The sequence below is a fragment of the Lynx canadensis genome, chromosome D1, assembly GCF_007474595.2.
Source record: "Lynx canadensis isolate LIC74 chromosome D1, mLynCan4.pri.v2, whole genome shotgun sequence".
NCBI classification, from domain to species: Eukaryota; Metazoa; Chordata; class Mammalia; order Carnivora; family Felidae; genus Lynx; species Lynx canadensis.
The window spans coordinates 22300067-22319171 of NC_044312.2; the positions used below are offsets into that span (position 1 = coordinate 22300067).

Sequence of the window (19105 nt, forward strand, 5' to 3'; positions counted from 1 at the left end):
GGCTGGAAGGCAAAATGCAAACTAGATAAAGCAGGTGAGGTGGAGACGGTCAGACCACACCTGAACTTCTAGGCCAAGGTAAGGATTTTGGTCTTGATCTCAAGAAGAATGGGAAACCAGTTAACAAGGGAGAAGAGGGGGAGGAGACAGAATGGATTTGCACTTGAAAAAGATTTTCCTGACTGTTTAGTGGAGAACAGATGGAGAGTATCAATGTGTTCAATGGGTCATCTTAGTTTCCTGCTGTTTCCTATCTTCCACTTTGGGAAGTTGAAGTCTATAGAATGTGCTGGAGCTTTATGAAGAGAGATGTATTTCTAAATTCTGAACATCCACTATTCAGCCTCAGCTCAGAACCTACAAAAATGAACTATCATCCTTGAAGTGGCACCCCTCCTTTCCTAACTTGGCAGAGACTCGAGTGGCCATGACCCAAATCAAGCCCAGCATTCTGATTTGGATGGGGACCCCAGCCTCCCTGAGAGCTATCTGGAGGGAAAGCAGCTAAGCCGTGGATTGGAGGAGCTGGGAAGAGGAAGGTGGGGGGCCACAGGGGAGCCAGAGAAGCAGAAAGGTGAGAGTACCAGGGGGAAACAGGCAGTGTCACGGCCCCCCGTGCTGGGTGTGCACGCACAATGACACAGACAAGCCTGCCACCTCCGCTAACTCCAAGGGCCTCTCCATTTGGCTAGTGGCTTCTCTGTCCTCGTTGTCCCAGCTTGCTGCTCTTAAAGAGCCTGCTTTTGTTTCATTTAGGACCAGAGTCCTTCCTTTTTTCGTTTCAATAAGCATTAATCGATCACAGCTTATATGTATGGATACACTCAGGATCAACAACTCCCCCAAACCCTCTTACACGTACACACACACACACACACACACACACACACACACACACACATGCTCCTCACCATTGAGCATCCTGCCTATTTTGGGAGCTAGATATGTAAACAATCGGCCCTTAGAAGGCAGAATGGACTAAGCACTGAGTGTAGACCACCATATGAGCCCGTTTGCTTGGGACAGTCTCAGTTGAAGTTTCTGTGTAATTATTAATCGTGCTCTCCTTCATTCTCAAAATCGCCCCAGTTTGGGTGATAAATTATGTGTGGTCATCCTAACAATACTCCATGGCTGTGCAGAGGCATGAACAGTATTTATAGGAATTCGGGAGACATCACAGAGTAAATAATATATAAGCTGAGTCCTTGAAGAATGAGCCACGGTCAGCTCCTAGAGCAGGGAAATGGAGCATCCCAGTCTTGGAGAGCAGAACCAGCAAGGGTGTGGAGGCATCTCTAAGTAGAGTCTGCATAGGAGAGGATGAGCACAGTTTACCTATAACCTACCCAGGGTCAGCGAACTTTTCATGGAAGGTTTCAGCCAGTAAATATTCCAGGTGTCATGTTGTCAGTACTCAACCCTCCCACTGTTGAGGAAAGCAGCCGTGGATCATGGTGAATGAACAGGTGTGGCTGTGTTCCAATAAAACTTTATTTGCAAAAACAGGCAGCTTCAGGATTTGGTATGGGTATAGTTTGCCATGCCCCGACTTGAAGGAAAGATGTAAGAGATAAGCCAGGGAAGTCAGGTAGAAACCATATTGACAAAAGGTCTCGACTACTTGACCTTTTTTTTTTTTTTTAATAATAAGGTTTCGAGCATAGGAATGGATCATCTAAAGGCCCTGGGGTGTACTGTCAGGGTTTGGAGGGCACTGCAGGAAAGCAAGGAGCAACAGTGAGGAAAGCAGGCTGGCTCGGGTCTGGGCATCTCCCTTGGGGCAGATCTGTGTGCACTGGAGAACACTGGCCCCATCTTACAGAGTCTTCCTTTCTGTTTAATCCCTGCCCTCAGGGGGTTTCACACTCTGTTGGGCAGACACAGTGACAAGATGCTACCCCATCCTTTCCCTTGGAGTGAAAGCAAAGAGTGACCACTTTCCCCCTCCCCCACGTTCCCCTCCCCTTCCCCTCCCCTCTCAGACTGGGGCTGGGCTGCGGAATGTGGCAAGGGGAGCTCTGCTCCCAGAATTCCCCATGGACTCTGGTGCCTTCACAGTTTAATCATCGCAGTGGACCCTTGGGTGCAGAGCTGGAAGGGGGAACACTTGGCCACCTGCCATCGGCGGTGTGCCCCCAAGCCCTCCAGAGTGCAAGGCTCACCTTTCCCATGAATATCCCAATAGAACTTTCAGATTCCCTCCCACACTGTGGGAAATCCAGCTTCCTCAGGGTCCAAGAGAGGAAGGGTGTTTGGATTCTCCTGGTCGTATCTTGCTTCAAGGTTCCACTCCAGGAATTATGTCTTGCTCCCCTTTCTTTCTCTGTCTGGCTTGTGAGGCCCCTGTTGCTCTGCATGCAAATTCACGGGCATGGCCCCTTCTCTTTCTTCCCGTCTCATGTGTGCATCCTTTTCTAAAGATGCAGGAGCTAAGCCTGCCAGGACTCACTCACTCCAGGCATAAAATTCAAGTGGGCACCAAGAACTCAATAATCAGGACAAATACTTTTCTCATGAAAAAAAAAAAAAACATTTTAATCAACATCAGTGACAAAAATACATGATAAACAGAACAGAAAACTTTTAAAGGATGACAGGATCAGTGTTACCAATCCTTCCCTTTGCCTCGTATTCCAGTATGGCTAGGCAGCACACTTTTATTGATCCAGTTTTTATCTCCATTACTGAGTTTTTGACACCCTTTGGCCTTACTCACCCAGCCCTGGTCTCCTCCAGAAGTTGATGCCAGAGGTGGGCTATGGCACAGAGCAAGAGTGAGTTAAGCTTCACAGAGGAGGTAACGTCTTCAAATCCCTCTCCTATCTGCATTGAAGGAATTTCTCACCGTCCATTTTCTCCTGCACAGCTTGGCCTGCCACTCTTTTGATGGGACCTGTTCTCCCAACCAACACCTTCTTTCTCCTCCCTTCTGCTGAGTTTTACAGTTTTCCATCTTTGACGTCCTGGCTTTGTTTCCCCAGGAAGTTGGTGGGGAACTTTAAATTCCTAGTACCTAGTACCTTAGTTCCTAATACCCTTCCTTTTACCCTTTCTGCTTTGCCCTTATTATCTGACACTGTATATTTTATTTATATACCTTGTTATCATCTGTCCACTGCTCCCATCTCCACAGGCCCCCAACTAGGATGCAAGCCCCATGAATGCTGAGATTTTTTTCTCTTTGGCTAACAATTGTGAACAGTTCCTAGCACAGAGTGGGCACTCAGTAAACATTTGTTGAATGAGTGAATAACAATTGAGTTCCCTTTTCTTTGATCCTTCCCCTCACAGCAGACTAGGCCCTCTTTAGTAGTCAAAGGATGGTTAAATCTTTTTCCTAAGTGAAAGAACATCTGCCCTGGGCCTCCATCCTAAGCCATGCAAAAACAGAGCAGGAGCTTTAAAATCATAGTTATTATTTAACAAGTCCAAGGTAGGCAATAGAAAAACTACTTTCCAGAGCAAACTCCAGGGTTTTCAAGGTATATCGTGCATTTTTCCCTCTTTAAATGGGGAGTGACGTTCAAGAGAAGATTTGAATTCCGTGTAAGTTGAGTCAACATTGATTCTCTTTGCAACCTTGGCCAAGACACTTTAAGTCTTAGTTTTGATTATTGTATCTATAAAATGAGTGTATTGATTTCAGCACTACCAATGTCACAAAGTCACTGTGAGCTCAAGCAAGAAGCTGATGGATGCGGCTGGATATGCTTTGGGATGTATAAATCACCATGCAGATACAGAGGTGTATGAGATCTTGCTAACACTTGCCTAGGGGGCAAGGGGACTTCTGATGAGAGCCTAGCAGAAGCAACAATCTGGTCCTAGCCTTCTCATTTTACAGACAGAGAAACTGAGGGCCAGGCCATGATGTGCCTAGGGTCAAATCCAGAGCTAATACAGGAGAATTATGGATAGAAGCCAGGTGTCCTGCCTCCAGGTGCAATTTCTGGCCTCTTTGAGCATCTCGGTTGCTAATTCCACCAGAACAGGGATCTTAGGCTCAGCTCTGAGCCTAAGTCAAAATCACCATGGCTGGAGAATTCCTGACTTTCAGAATCCCAGTCCTTCCCAAACAGCCTAGGGAGGGAGGCATTTTAAATAAAATCCTTTTACCATCCCTTCCATTTCTGAGATTCATTTCTGAGTGGCATCTGAATGAGAATTTTACAGACATTTCATTTCTCATCCTTGTTATCATTCCTTTGCTGTCCTCCAGGAGCAGGTTATGACTGAAACCTCTGTGAGGCCCAAGGTGTAAATCTCCGGAGTGGGAACTTATGTCCTGGGTGGCACGTCATCAGGCTGGCAGCTTCTCCATATGCAGTGTGATCACTGCAGGAGGCAACAGGGCCCTGAAAAGGGCAGAGAGGCACAGAGAGATTCGTTTTTTTTAGTGTCATGCTTCCTGTGTGTTCCTTAATAACTGAAATTTACACATGTGGGGGAAAATTCCAATTTCCCCTGGAAGGCCTGGAAGGAAAAGTCAGAGGCATCAGACTATCTTGCAAGTGGGTGTGTCCCCCGGGGCTCTATTGATCTGACTGGGAATCTTTTTACTTCTTACAGAGTGTGTGGCTGTGACCATGACTGTGAACTAGAGTTTTGTGCCTTTGTGGGTCTGTGACTACATCTCTGGGATATTGTGTGTGTGTGTGTGTGTGTGTGTGTGTGTGTGTGTGTGTGGTCATCACTCCTGTCTTTGTTACAATGTGCAGTTCAACATGTGTTTCTTTAAAAAAAAATTATTTCTCATTTCCTGCATAAATTACTCCATGTAAAAGGCCAACCAGAGCTCAATTCCTAGCATCCTTTTTCAATAAAGCAATATTATCACAGCCTAGTCCCAAAACTAGTCCCAGGAGACGCTTTTCCTAGATTCTTTGTCAAACAAAATGTCAGCAACTCACCAAATGATGAGAAGAAGAATTCTTGTTTATCTCCCAAGTGAGGCAGACCTGAAGCAGCTCAGCCTCTTTGCATCCTTTCCCTGGCGAGGTAGGCAGCAGGCAGGTGGGCGGGTGGGCAGGGGTGCTGAGGAGGCCACCGTGAAACCCTTGGACTCTGCTCTTTCATTTTGCTCTTTCCCCAGCTTTGTGACTTTGGGCAAGTCACAAAGTCACTTTCTAACCTCAGTTTCCTCTTTTAAAAACAGGACTAGGTGCACCTGGGTGGCTGATTGGGTAAGCATCTGACTCTTGGTTTTAGCTCAGGTCATGGGCCGAACTCATGGTTTGTGAGTTCAAGCCCCACATCAGGCTCTATGCTGACAGCAGAGAGCCTGCTTGGGATTCTCTCTCTCTCCCTCTTTCTCTATCCCTCCCCTGCTCTCTCTCTCTCTCTCTCTCTCTCTCAAAATAAATAAATAAATAAACTTAGAAATATTTTTTAATTAAAAAATACAGGACTAATAACACATACTTTATAGGGCTATTACAAGAATTAAATTATAAATTGAGGGTGCCTGGGTGGCTCAGTCAGTTGAGCATCTGACATCTGCTTAGGTCATGATCTTGCGGTCAGTGGGTTTGAGCCCCCCACATTAGGCTCTGTGCTGACAGCTCGGAGCCTGGAGCCTGCTTCGAGTTCTGTGTCTCCCTCACTCTCTTTCTGCCCCTCCCCCACTCACACTCTGTCTCTCTCTCTCTCAAATATAAATAAACATTAAAAAAAATTTTAATTATAAGTTGGATAACACAGCCCTTTGTAAAGGGCATTAGCATGTTGTGCGTACATGTCCTCTGCCGAATGTATACATTATTTGCTCCTTTATTCAACAAATATTTATTGAACACCCAATATGTCCAAAATACATATTAGGCTCTGCAACAATATATAGGCTTAAGATTCAGTTTATGATCTAGTGGAGTAGACAAAGTGGCAAACAGGCTATCACAATTTGGTGGGGTAAGTGCTAAGAGAATAGCACATAGGATATTCTTTTTTTTTTTTAATGTTTATTTTTGAGAGAGAGAGTGTGACTGGGGGCGGGGCAGAGAGAAAAGGAGACACAGAATCTGAAGCAGGCTGCAGGCTCTGAGCTGTCAGCACAGGGCCTTATGCGGGGCTTGAACCTGTGAACTGTGAGATCATGACCTGAGCTGAAGTCCAGCACTTAACCGACTGAGCCACCCAGGCGCCCCAGCATGTGGGAATGGCAAGGGAGTAGTCAGGGAAGGGGCTGAGTGAGCCCAGCTGAGCAGAAAGGGAGGGTGGAGACAGGCAGGGCTTTGCAGAGATCTTGAAAGGGCTTTCGATGGGGCTGAAAGTTTCTCCAAGAAAGGAAATCCTGCTGGAAGAGTTAAGTAACTTCTCTAAAGTCAGGCTGGTCTTAGTTGCCTTAACAGGGACATTTGCTCTCCATGATGGATTCCCAGTCACCAATCTCTAATTTGTGTCTGGTCCAATTTTTCCCAACTTTCTTGACTGCCTTTGGCATTCCTGTTCATCCGTTCATTACCTCATTTAATAAATATACATTGAGGGGCGCCTGGGTGGCTCAGTCAGTTGAGCATCCAACTTCGGCTCAGGTCATGATCTCATGGTCCATGAGTTCAGGCCTCGCGTTGGGCTCTGTGCTGACAGCTCAGAGCCTGGAGTCTGCTTTGGATTCTGTGTCTCCCTCTCTCTCTGCCCTCTCCCCCCACTCATGCTCTATCTTTCTCTCTCAAAAATAAATAAACATTAAAAAAAAATTTTTTTTAATAAATACACATTGAGCCTGAAACTAGGCCAGAGCTAGAAGCACGAATGTGAGGAACACCTTGCTCAGGAAGCTCAGAGCTTAATGGGAGGGACACCTATAGAGATATGTAACAATAATTTAGTGAGATATAGCCTGGAATTCATGGCCAAGAACTTTGGACTTTATCTTATAAGAAATATGGTCCCAGTTTTTAGGGGAGCAGAAAGGAGGAAATAACTTACCCTATGTGCAATAAGGTGGCATGGAGGGAAAACAATACAGAGCTGAATCTTTAAGGATGACAAGATCTAAGTGAATTGTCATTACTATCATTGTCATTAATGACAACAGTTACCATTTGTTAAAGGCTAGTCTGGGTCACTGCTGAGTACTTTATTATCTGCTAAGCACATCCACATAAAATCCTAATAAACAGTTTGTGAGTTAGCTATTATTGTTTGCATTTTACAGAAATAGGAAAACCAAGACTTATAGAAGCCACATAGCTAGGAAGAAAGAGATCTAGGATTTGAATCCAAGTTTGTCTCACTTCACAGCCTTTTCCACTCTGTTGGACTATCTCTCCCCATTCATTAATGATATTAGTAAGAGTCATATGAAATAATCCATAGTTTGGTCAAAAGCTCTTCATTCAGAGACACATTGAAATATAGGGAATTATAATGCCTTTGGCAATAAGTAATGATAGTGAAATAGCTAACTTTCAAACAAACTGATTAAGCATTCATTGCAATTAGTATTTTCCAGGACTAGTCCCTCTTCGTGTGACTGGAATGATACTTTCGATGATCTACAAGGTCAAGGTACTAACCTAGGTATATATGGAGAGTATAAAAGAAATAAAAGACACATATCTTGTCTTCAAAGACATATGGTGCCATTGAGGATATCAGATTAACACAGAAAGCAGAAGTTGATAAAATAGATTAAGATTGAGGGTCAATCACAGGCTGGAGGTACAAGAGGTTGACTTCATACAGTTGCAGAAGGTCAGAGAAAGGCAAGACTTGAGACTGTCTTTGAGGAAAGAGGACCTGAGTAAGTGCAGGACTTGATGGACCTGGACAGCCAGGAGAGAAGGGGAGCACAAGGCCTTCTAGAAGGGCATGGTGGCCTAGTGAGGGGGCACAGGACTCAGACATGGCATGTGCTAGGTTGTGAGACAGGCAGCCTAGCCTGGCTGGGGAAAGGTTTGGGTTGAAAGGACCAGGGGATTAGGTAAAGAGGTAGGTTTGGGCTGATTATGGAGGATAACGATAGAAGCTAAGAAATTTGGATTTTGTCTTCTTAGGCCCTGGCAAGCCATTATAGACAGGGCCTAAGGACAGGGGACAATCGGTGTAAACAAGTCTATGAATTATCTTAGCTTCCAAGGAGACCCTGTCTTCTTAGAGGATTGGAATCTGGTCTCTTTGAGATCGGCCTTGTTGCTCTGGTGATACATGAGGCTAGGACAGTTGAGTTTAACAACTGACCAAGAGCAGTCAGAGAATGAGATCACACTGTCAGCCAGGTCCAGCCTCTTGTGTACCGACAATGATGAAAACTGATGATGATGACGGTGATGGTGATAGGGATGGTGATGATGATGACGATGATGGAGATGATGATGATGGTGCTGATGATGATGATGATGATGGGGATGATGGGGATGATGACGATGATGGGGATGATGATGATGGTGGTGATGATGATGATGGGGATGATGGGGATGATGGAACAGAATTCAAAGTGTGAAGGGTTTTGGCCAATGTCACCTAGCAAAGCCATGGCCTGGCTGGATCGAGCTGTCATGCATCCTTAGCTTGCTCGGCCCAGCAAGGAGGTGAGAGCAGCCTTAGACTGTCACAAATGTCCATTATTGGAGAGGTGCCCGAGGGTCCCTCCACCACTGCACTTACACCAGAATTGGTACTGGGGTGGGCTCCAGAGTGAGAACAGGCTCTTTCAAGCCTCTTAGGCCAAAGGAGACAATGACTCTGGTGTTGTTTGTTCCTGGGATAGATACAGCATGGGGCAGCTTTCCAAAGTGGCCTTTGGTTTGGGCTTCTGGCCAGAGATTTCAGAGGCCCAGTTCACTACTGTCCTATTCATCTACAAAAAGTACAAGTTGGCAAAACAGGCAAAGGTGTTTCCTGGGGAAGCCTGCCCATCTTTGTCAGAGGGCGCCCTGGTTTAAAACTTGGACAGGCAGGGAGAGGCCTGACCAGGGCTAAAGAACTAGGGGTGGGAGCCACCCCATTCCCTGGAGATCTCGTAGAGACAGAAGGGACTCCATCTTTAAGATGAAACTCCTGCTTCCTTCTTTGTCCCTGAAACATCTGGGCCATCAGGTCACACAGGGCCCATGTCTTCCCATCCATCTCTCTCTGTGTCTCTCTCTCTCTCTCTCTCTCTCTCTCTCTCTCTCTCACTCACTGTCTGCCTCCCTGCCTGTCAGGCTGCCTGATAATTAAGCCCATGTCCAGCCTCAGGATCAGGGCAGTAGTGTCACAGGCTGCATGCTGGCCTCTAGAGGAAAAGGATTTTGTATGGCAACAAGAGGGAGGGTGGTGTATCCTCTCTGGCCAAGATCTAACAAGGCACATTCTGGCCCCTCCTTCAGGCGAGGCAGCCTTGAGCGAGGAGGGGCAGCATGGCTCACAGAGCTGCCCCAGGATAAGAGGGGTGGCCACGACCCACGAGCAGGCTCCTCCCCATGCCCCACAACCCCAGACTGTCTCTCATTCTCCTCAGTGCTTTCTGTCATGTGAGTTGCCCTCCTTATGCTCAGAGGGATCACTGGCAGTGACAGAACAGAGATTACAAGCTGTATTTCTGCCTTGAAGCTTTCTCCAGGCTGTTGGGAACTGGGTGGTTGTCAGTTCTAGGAAAGGAGAAATCTATGTATGTTGTAGCCCTGAAGTGGTGCCCTGCGTGGGGACAGGCTGGTGTCACTCAGAGCGTCCTCCCTCTCTCAAATGTGTATTTTATTAGTGCCTGAGTGGGGCCGGGGATGGCCGGCTTCCCTTCCCTAACATTGGTGTGATTCCTGCCTGGGGGGCTCTGGATCCGCAGGGCCACCTTAGGGGTGGTGGTTGGAGGCAGAGGTAGAGCTAGAGCAGAAAGACAGACAAAAAGCATGTGGCTACACCAGGACATCAGGAAGGAGCTCTCTCCTTAGTGCCAGAAGGGACACAATTAAAGCAGAGGCTGAAGGACCAGGCAGGCGGGCCTTCCAACCTTCCATGCCCTGACCCAGACCCTCTCCCCCCACCCCTGCCACTGTGGGCTTCGGTAGAGGAGAGGGTGGTGAGGCCAAGAACCAGAAGCAGCAGCATCCATACATTACAGGGTACAATTATTTCCTTATCATCAAGACTCTGAACACCTCCAAGACAGAGTCGTGTGTGTGTGTGTGTGTGTGTGTGTGTGTGTGTGTGTGTGTGTGCGAGCGATCTTTGTATGCCCAGGCCCTGCTATGTTGAAGGTCCAAAATACATAGAGGCTAAATCTGCGCTGCCCAGAAGAGGGGAGGAAGGAAGAGTAAAAAGCTACCCAAGAGCAGAGGTTTCATCAGCCGAGTAGGCTCCAGACACCTGGGAAATGAGGCAGGGGAGGCAGACATCCTCAGAGCTCCCAGGAGGGCCCACCCCACAACTCAGGGCACAGCCACCTGCTTTCTTGCGGGAGCCCAACATTTACTCGGCTCTTCTTAATGCGGCCCCTCCCTTTGGATTGGTAAGAAATACGAGAGCAAAGAGAAGTGGGGTAGGTTGGAAGAGCAAACTGTCTAGAGTCAGAAGATGTGCCACTTGCTGGTTGTGGTTTCAGGCAAACCCTGGTACCCGACTTTCCTAAGCCTCATTATCCACATCTGTAAAATGGGAACAACCAGCTGGCAAAGAAAAAGTCGTCTCTTGTACACCACAGACAGGATGTAAATTGGTGTGACCTTCCTGTGAGTCATTGTAAAAGTTTTTAAAAACGAACATCCCTTTGGATTTGGCAGCTCCCACATCTAGAAACTTATCCTAAGACAATGAGCACGTCTGGAGCAAAATTCAGTGATGAGAATGGGCATAACTGATAACAGCAAAAACTAGAAATAATCTGAACAAGTGGTAGAAATTTGGCTGAATAATTATAGTGTGTCCATAAATGGAATGCCATTTAGCCACAGGATTACAGTGTATATTTTCCTTATATGCAAAGATATTTATGATATGTCGCTAAATTTAAAAGGCTGATTACAGAACAGTCTATATAGGATGACACTGTTTTTAGGAAAGAAGAGTTTTATTCTACATATTAACTATGGTTATCTTTGCATTGTAGGATTACAACTAACTTAAATTTTCTCTGTCTTACTTAACTATTTTGTACTAATCAGCATCTATTGTTTTGTGAAGATAATGAAAATTAAGTTGCATTAAAATATTGACCTTTACAGGTTGTTTTAAGAGTTAGGGGGCACCTGGGTGACTCAGTCGATTAAGCGTCTGACTTCAGCTCAGGTCACGATCTCGTGGTTCGTGAGTTCGAGCCCCGTATCTGTGCTCACAGCTCGGAGCCTGGATCCTGCTTTGGATTCTGTGTCTACCTCTCTCTCTCTGCCCCTCCCCCACTTACGCGTTGTCTCTCTCTGTCTCTGAAAAATGAATAAACCTTAAAAAAAATTTTTTTTAAAAAGAGTTAAAGAAGATATTACATACAAAAGTTGTTTGTAAACTGAAAAGTTACAGATATAAGACAGGGTCTCTGCCCATGAGGAACTTCCAGTTTGGAAAGACATGACAGATACATAAGATAACTATAGCATGAGACAGAATGTGGCAAGAGCTGTCAGAGAACGATAAACAGCATGTTACTTGGAAACACGGAGGAGGTAAAATTACTTATGGTTCTAGAGGAGAGTGCCAGAATGTTTGAGTTGAATATTGAAGAACGGTTAAGGTTCTGTCAGGTAGAAATATAGAACTGGGGCAGCAAGCAAAGCAGGAAACTGTGGTACAGATTTGGAGAATGGAAAAAGTTTGTGTTTGGATGGAGGGTAGAGACCATGTGGGTGGCAGAGAAAAGGAGAGTCTAGAAGGGTATTACGGGGCCAGGCTGCAGACACCTTGAAGGCTGCACTTGGTAAAATGCCATCAGTGAACCTTTGTTGGTGCCTTCTGTGAATAGGGAGCCACTGAAAGTTCTGGGAGAGGAGCTGACACCGGCGTAAACCCATCAGGGGTAGTGAGGTTCTACCTTCTCTGGGGCCTGGGATGGATGCAGAATAAGGGCGTCTGCCTGGGAAGCTCAGTCTGGAGGCAGCAGAGGAGCTGGAGGGGCAAACTGCGGGGACAAGGAGGGGCTTGGCCACCATGGTTCTGTGACGGGGCATGAAAGGGAGGGAGGACCATCTTCTGCCCTGACTGGAAAGGGATGGGAAGTGGTAGAAGAATGAAATGAGAGGGTGATCTTGGAAGGAACTAGGACACCTCTCCCAGCATGGCTGCCTGGGGGCGGGGGGGGGGGGGCAGAGAACTGGGAGCCATTCACAGAATTCACCCAAGGCCCCAGGGAGGAGGAACAGGCTGGGGGCATGAGGAGTGTGACAAGAGCAATCTGGTGCTCAAGATGTGTTCCCCTCAGTTGGTCCTGATCCCTTGGGCCTCTCTGTGTGGTATCCCAGGGGCTGGCAGTGGCCAGGGGGGGCCTGGCTCCCTGCTGCTTTGAATGTGTCTCTATTCCTCAGCTCCTGGGAGGCATCTGAGGGGTGGGGAGGGGGGTTGTTTCAACCCAGTGAGTTTTTGTTAATGGAAATTCATTAAGCAACCCACCTATCTTGGAAGCTTCTCTCAGCCCATCCCACCCTCCTAGCATGCCCCAGCTCACTCTTTCCTGCAGGTGGGAATTCATACCCCCTCAGGACCCCGGATACTCTGTCTCTCTGTCTCTGCCACTCTCACCCCCAGGGAGGCGCATGCGCGTGTGCGTGTGCGTACACACACACACACACACACACACACACACACACACAGCCCGGAAGGGAGACGGGAAAGTCTTGTTCAAGCAAATGTCTAAATTTCCATTTCCTCACTGCAACTCCCAGCCCGGGCCACTGTTTAGCTCCTCCTGTTGTCATGTCACTAGTTAATTACATGCTTTACTGAGGTGCAAATGTGTTTTTACAAGGAGACAAAGATGGTGTTAACTAGAAAGGAAATGTGAATGTTAAAAGATGCATTTACCTCTGGTTGTAGGGCCAGGGCTCTCGGCTGTATGCCCCCTGGTGCTGCCCTAAAAATGCAGCCCAGGCATCGAGCAGCTCTCTTCCACCCTCCATCCCGTGACCCTGCCATCCTAGCCCTAAGCACAGCCTCCTTGGGGTCAAATTAGCACCTGGATTCATAAGAAGAAAATTAACATAAGTGTCTGGGAAGTGTCAGGTCAGCCCTTAGAACAGTACAGACCACCAACCTCAGTTTCTGAACATCTAAGTTCATTTCAAATATTGAGAACCAAAATGATTCACTTCGATCTAAAAATAGATCAGTAAGTGGTACAGCCAAAGCCACCTGTAGGCCAAGGCTGTCCTTCACTGCCAGGCTCTGCTCGGGGTCCACTGCCCTCCTGACTCTTCATCCCTTCTGCCGCCAGACCTCCTCCCCACCCACAGTAGTGTCTCCCCAAACCCCAGCCAAAGTCTGCCGATGGAAAAGGATCTGAGACTCAGATGCACATCTGGAAAGGTTGTGACTACTACCCTTCCTTTGAGTTCCCTACAGTTTAGAACAGGAAGCCAGCTCTGCCCTGCCCAGGGCCCAGAGTCACTCAGAGACCTGCCCACACGCTGGGGGAGAGAGGACCGAACATACAACCGATATCAGGAGACCAGAAGGTTGACAACAGGGCACTTGGAACCGTGACAAGGATTTGGGCTCTAAAATGGCTCAGTGGGCCCGAACAGCCACACTGAAGAGAGAGACTGGCTTGGCACATATGGCAGGGAGGTCTGTAGAGCAAATGGAATGCTCTCTCACAACCAGAGTGGGCACCCCCTTGTCCTCTGACCCCCCCCCCGGGCCTCTAACCCCTTCTGAGAGCTGCTCTACCCTTTTTTACAGGTGCTCTGGCACCAGGTGACAGGAAGAATTTCTGGCCCAGCTGGGAGTGAGAAGAGGGAGTGAGTCTCCTGAGGGCCATCCTCGAGTCCGCCAGGATCACCCGAACAGTAAGAAATGCTTCTCCATCCTTAAGCACATATTGAAACCCTCCAGGCAGATGATCTTTTCTTCTGAAAGCCTCGAGAAGCAGCCCATCACATTAGCCGGCACTTAGCATATACGACCTAGGAACACACACCTCGTATCATTTTGCTTCACATCTTTCCCCCTTAGCTCCCTGAGGACAGGGCCAGGGTTGTGCCTTATCCCTACGTACCTCTCTTTCTTCTGTGCAGTCTGGGAACAATAAAGTGATGTCGATGCAGATGGACAGGCTGTTGCTTACATCCACAGTGATGATAACATTGTACAACCTTCTGGAGCAAGCATTATCACCTATGAACCGCCTACGGGCGTTTGTTAAAAAGCACAACCTGGACCTCGCACCAGAGAGTCTGATTTCTAAGCCAAGGTTAAGACCGAAGCTGCACCCCAAGTGTTTCTGATGAGCACAGAGGAAACTGCGTTCCAGGTGTTTCTGATGAACTCTGCGAAATGGTTCTTTAGAATGTATAAGGCATTTTGAATGGAGAATCTCATTTAATCTTCTTATCAGATAGGGGTTTTTTTAATCCCCTTAAGTAACTTCATGATCTCAAAGACATAAGTATAGGCAGGGATTTAGGAATCCGGTTATCCAGAACAACCCTTTTTTCTTTCCAGTAAGCCATGATAAGGGCTGGATCTGTTATGGTGAGATTGGGCCCCAACTCCAAAGGACGATGCCCAGGACTTTGGAAGTTTCTCTGCTGTTCTAGAGCTGCCATGACCTTACAGTTCATCGGCCTTCATTTTGGGGGGCAGTCATCATTGCCCGATTCCTCACAAAAGCTGGTTTCCTTGGAGAGAGGGAAAGGGAGACAGTTAACCAGAAAGGTGAATGTTCCCAGGGCCAGCTCCCCAAGTTAGCAAGGCCAGAGATATTCCAGAGGACCACACGGGCAAGAACTGGCTCACAGTGCTTGTCCCAGTTCCTATGCCTTCTAGCCATGTGGGGAGCTCTGTGTATCAAGCAGTGGGGAGCACGCTGAAGCATGCTGTGGCTCCTAGAGGTAAACGCCAGAGAAAAAGACATATCTAGGGGGATCAAGGCTTCACCCTTGAGCAAAGGGATTTGGCAGTGTCCATTTCAGGGACAAGTTGACAATCTTTTCAACAGCCTTCAACGAGCCTGTGTGCACGGCCATGTCAAAGGGAGATCACTGCAGACAGTAGTTGTGGTGAGGGCTTAAAGAAGATGAAGAGAGAGAGAGAGAGAGAAGAAAGAAAGAAAGAAAGAAAGAAAGAAAGAAAGGAAAGAAAGAAAGAAAAGAAAGAAAGAAAGAATAAGAAAGAAAGAAAGAAAGAGGAAGAAGGAAGGAAGGAAGGAAGGAAGGAAAGGAAGGAAAGGAAAGGAAGGAAAGGAAAGGAAAGGAAAGGAAAGGAAAGGAAAGGAAAGGAAAGGAAGGAAAGGAAAGGAAAGGAAAGGGAAAGGACAAGGAAAGGAAAGGAAAGGAAAGGAAAGGAAAGGAAAGGAAAGGAAAGGAAAGGAAAGGAAAGGAAAGGAAAGGAAAGGAAAGGAAAGGAAAGGAAAGGAAAGGAAAGGGGGACAGGGTTAGAGACTCCTGGTGAACCTGTGTGCACAGGTGTTGTGGCCAAGTCCGGGGGACTTTCTCTGGGACTGGCAATCATGCTGAGGTTCTTGCTGAACTACTTGATAGAGTCCTATTTCTCTCCACTCCAAGGCTGCAGATACTAGAGTCCAAACAGACCACAGCATGCCTGGGAGAATGGAGGTGCCCCAACCCTCCTCACCTCCTTACATGCTAGAATAAAGGGAAGAACGGAAATGGGTTGATGGACTGGTAACGATCGCTACCGATTGTGTCTTATAGAATGGAAAGTTTCCATGGATGACATAGAGGCAACCTCAAATATCCTGACCTCCCCTCACTCTCCTTATACACACACACACACACACACACACACACACACACACACACTGACCACCAAACTATCTTGCTGAATGTCAGACAAGTCTGTTCCAGGGGCTAAATACAGTTGACACCGTTGCTTGGATTGGTGCAGTCGGCAAGGACAATTTTTGCAGCTAATGCTGGCAGTGTGGCAATCAGAGGAGCCGCCAGCTGTCTCACTTAAATTCTTAGCTCTCTCGTTCTCTTTTTTTAAAATCGTTTTGCTTACATAATCCACCCCCTTTTTATTTTCTAATTCTCTCCTTGCAAAGCTGGCACCAGAGGGGAAGGGCTGGGGCGGAGGGGTAGCAATTACACATCAGTTTGGGGAGCATTTACATTTTGCAATTACAATTTAAAAATAAGCCTCGTTAATGATCTCCACGTGTCACCGACAAACCCTAACTGACATACTCTCCTGGGCTTGCCTGCCTCCCCCTGAAGGCAGAGATACCCAGGGAGACACAGAGGGAGGCCGGGGGCAGCATGTGAGGGGCCACAAGAGCAGTTAGTGTGCCCTTGAGATTGGTGGAGGACAGGTGTGGAGCTGAGCACCTAGAAACCAGGAATTCGGCTGAGCTCCAGCCGCTCTCCTCTTCCCTGTGCCCATGCTTCATCCTCAGCCCCTCTCCTTCCAGGCTCTGGAACAGCAGGACTCTATGTCCTCAGGAGGCAATGTCAGTCCTCAGAGCCTCCACTGCTGATATTCTCCCAGGTGGGAATTTTCACTGTGCTGTTGGGCAAATGTAAATCCTGGTCCCCAGGAGCCAGCCAGTGTGCCTGAGTATTCGTGGACTGAGTAGAGGGACTGATCACACACGCGGGGCTCAGGAAGAGAACAGGATTAGTTGTTTCGCGGCTCAGGAAGGACATTTCTCCTCTTATAATTGGTTGACATATATTTAATGAAGCCCTCTGATCCCTTGGGCAGGGACTTTGGGACCAGACGCACCCAGACTCAAATTCTAGCTCTGCTGTTTGTCGGCTGTAAGATTTGGGGCAAGTGAACTGAACTTTTCTGACCATCATTGTTTTTATGCAATTGGGATAATCGTATTTACCTTAGAAGCCTTCTTCGAGGATTAAATGAGATAACGTACTAGAAAGCACCTCACACAGTAGCTGGCGCGTGATAAATACTCCGTAAATGTCAGCTCCTTGCCAAGCCCCTCCTTAGGAGCCCCAACACGCTTCCTCCTGCCTCCATTAATGTTTTGCCTTTCCGGCTACCGTGGACACTAAGGAAGGGTGATCTGGTCTAATTTTGCCAGGTCTCCACCTCCAGATCAAGCCATCAGAACGTTGAGCAGCCCCTGAAGGAGATCCCCCAGCCCCTCACACATCTCCCTGTAGGATTCTCTGCAGAGCCTTGGCCTCAGGCCTCCATTCCAGCCCTTCCACTTCTCATGGGCTGGCTCCCCAATCTGGCTTTCAACAGCCCAAGTTCTCTTTTCTGGACACTACTTCAATGGAGTGACCTTTTATCAGGCCCCACCTACGTCCTTCATCTGTGAAAGGAAGGAGGTGGGCCAGGAGCTGTCTGAGGTACCTTTCAGTCTTGACATCTGTAAGCCTCAGATCCTCCTTCCCCAGCGGCTTCCTCCAGGCCAGTCTTGGGACTGACCACTTACAATCAAAAACTTCCATCTGTTACTTGAAACATACATAAAATAGCTCTTCCCTGTGGCAAAACCAGATATGCATCTTATAAAAACCCGAGACAAGCAAGACTTCCAAAAGCAAGCCCCTTGGCCCGGGGCAGAGAACACAGAAGGGGACTATAGCTTACTGGTTTGGGTGCTTAGGCGAACAGACTTAAATATCATATTTTAAATACTTTTTTTAAACATTTATTTGTTTTTGAGAGACAGAGAAAGACAAAGCATGAGTGGGGAAGGGGCAGAGAGAGAGGGAAACAGACTCTGAAGCAGGCTCCAGGCTCTGAGCTGGCAGCACAGAGCCCGACATGGGGCTCGAACCCACGAACCGCGAGATCATGAACTGAACCGAAGTCAGCACTTAACTAACTGAGCCACCCAGGCGCCCCTTAAATACTTTTTTAAAAAACTTTCTTTTTTAACCTATGTTACATAATGAACAGCTTTTCAGGTGAAAATAGATTGTCTCCTTATTTTCAACTGCTGAATATAGTATTCTCTTAGATGGATATTTCATTATTTAACTTTAGGTATTGTTAAATTGAAGTAAAGTATGTATGTGAGGAAAAGGCAGGGTAAAAGGCACAAAATAGAATAAAAAGTGACCCTTCTTTCCCCTACCTCTACCCACAAAGTCCGACAATCCAAAGTCAACCACAACGAACAGTCTCTGATTCCAGTTATTTGGTGGCCAATGTTTACTATGTTATATAATATACTTACGTCCCTCTTTCTTCATTTCTGTATTTATCTATTAACTCCCTGCTATGAAAGCCAGGGAAGTTAGCACACATTCTCTCCTTCCAATTTGAATTAGTTTGATAATTTTTATTAAACCATGTTTGACATTATCTATTTTTAATATATAGTATTATATAGAATATGGTGTTGGGGTGCCTGGGTGGCTCAGTCGGTTAGGTGCCCGACTTCAGCTCAGGTCATGATCTCACGGTCTGTGAGTTCGAGCCCCACGTCGGGCTCTGTGCTGACAGTTCAGAGCCTGGAGCCTGCTTCCGATTCCGTGTCTTCCTCTCTCTCTGCCCCTCCCCTACTCACACTCTGTCTCTGTCTCTCTCAAAAAAAATGAATAAACATTAAAAATAGATATTAAAAAAATAACAAAAAGAATACAGTGTGTATATATTACATGTTCTACACTATATAGCACATAATACTACATATAATTAACTCTATGTTTTATTTATGTAGTGTAATAGCGGTTTTACAGATTTAGAAGATTTATAGTCTATCACTGTAGTTCCCTCTGCATTTCAACTATAGGTTGATTGTAAGATGGAAATATTATCCAACCACAGAACTGAATGGTGTGATTTGACCAGGGAAAAGGAAATGGAACCCTCTACATTACAACTTGGCTGCTGCAGTAGAATCTTCCAAGCCCCCAGGGGTAACCGCCCACCCTTCATTCCCATCCAGCTCTCTTCCCTCCCACTGGGTCACATCAGGTTGCCACCATCCTATGTATACGCTGCCCTCTTCCTCTGATTCCTCTGTCTTACTGGAATACCCCGCTAATTATTTCTGATATTGATGGGTGGGAAATAAACTCTGAGTTCCTTCATGTCCGAA

At 46.9% G+C, this 19105-nt stretch overlaps 1 protein-coding gene across 5 annotated transcripts in view; it reads left to right on the top strand.

Moving 5' to 3' along the window:
- Positions 1-19105, top strand: part of PKNOX2 (PBX/knotted 1 homeobox 2) — a 284066-nt gene that overhangs the window by 171758 nt on the left and 93203 nt on the right. For 4 of the 5 annotated variants that reach the window (XM_030333207.1, XM_030333201.1, XM_030333202.2 and 1 more), the window contains one exon: positions 13804-13910. The exons of the other annotated variant lie outside the window; for it this stretch is intronic. The gene's annotated coding sequence lies outside the window, so the exon portion shown is untranslated. The remainder of the gene's footprint in view (positions 1-13803; positions 13911-19105) is intronic. 5 annotated transcript variants of the gene reach the window in all.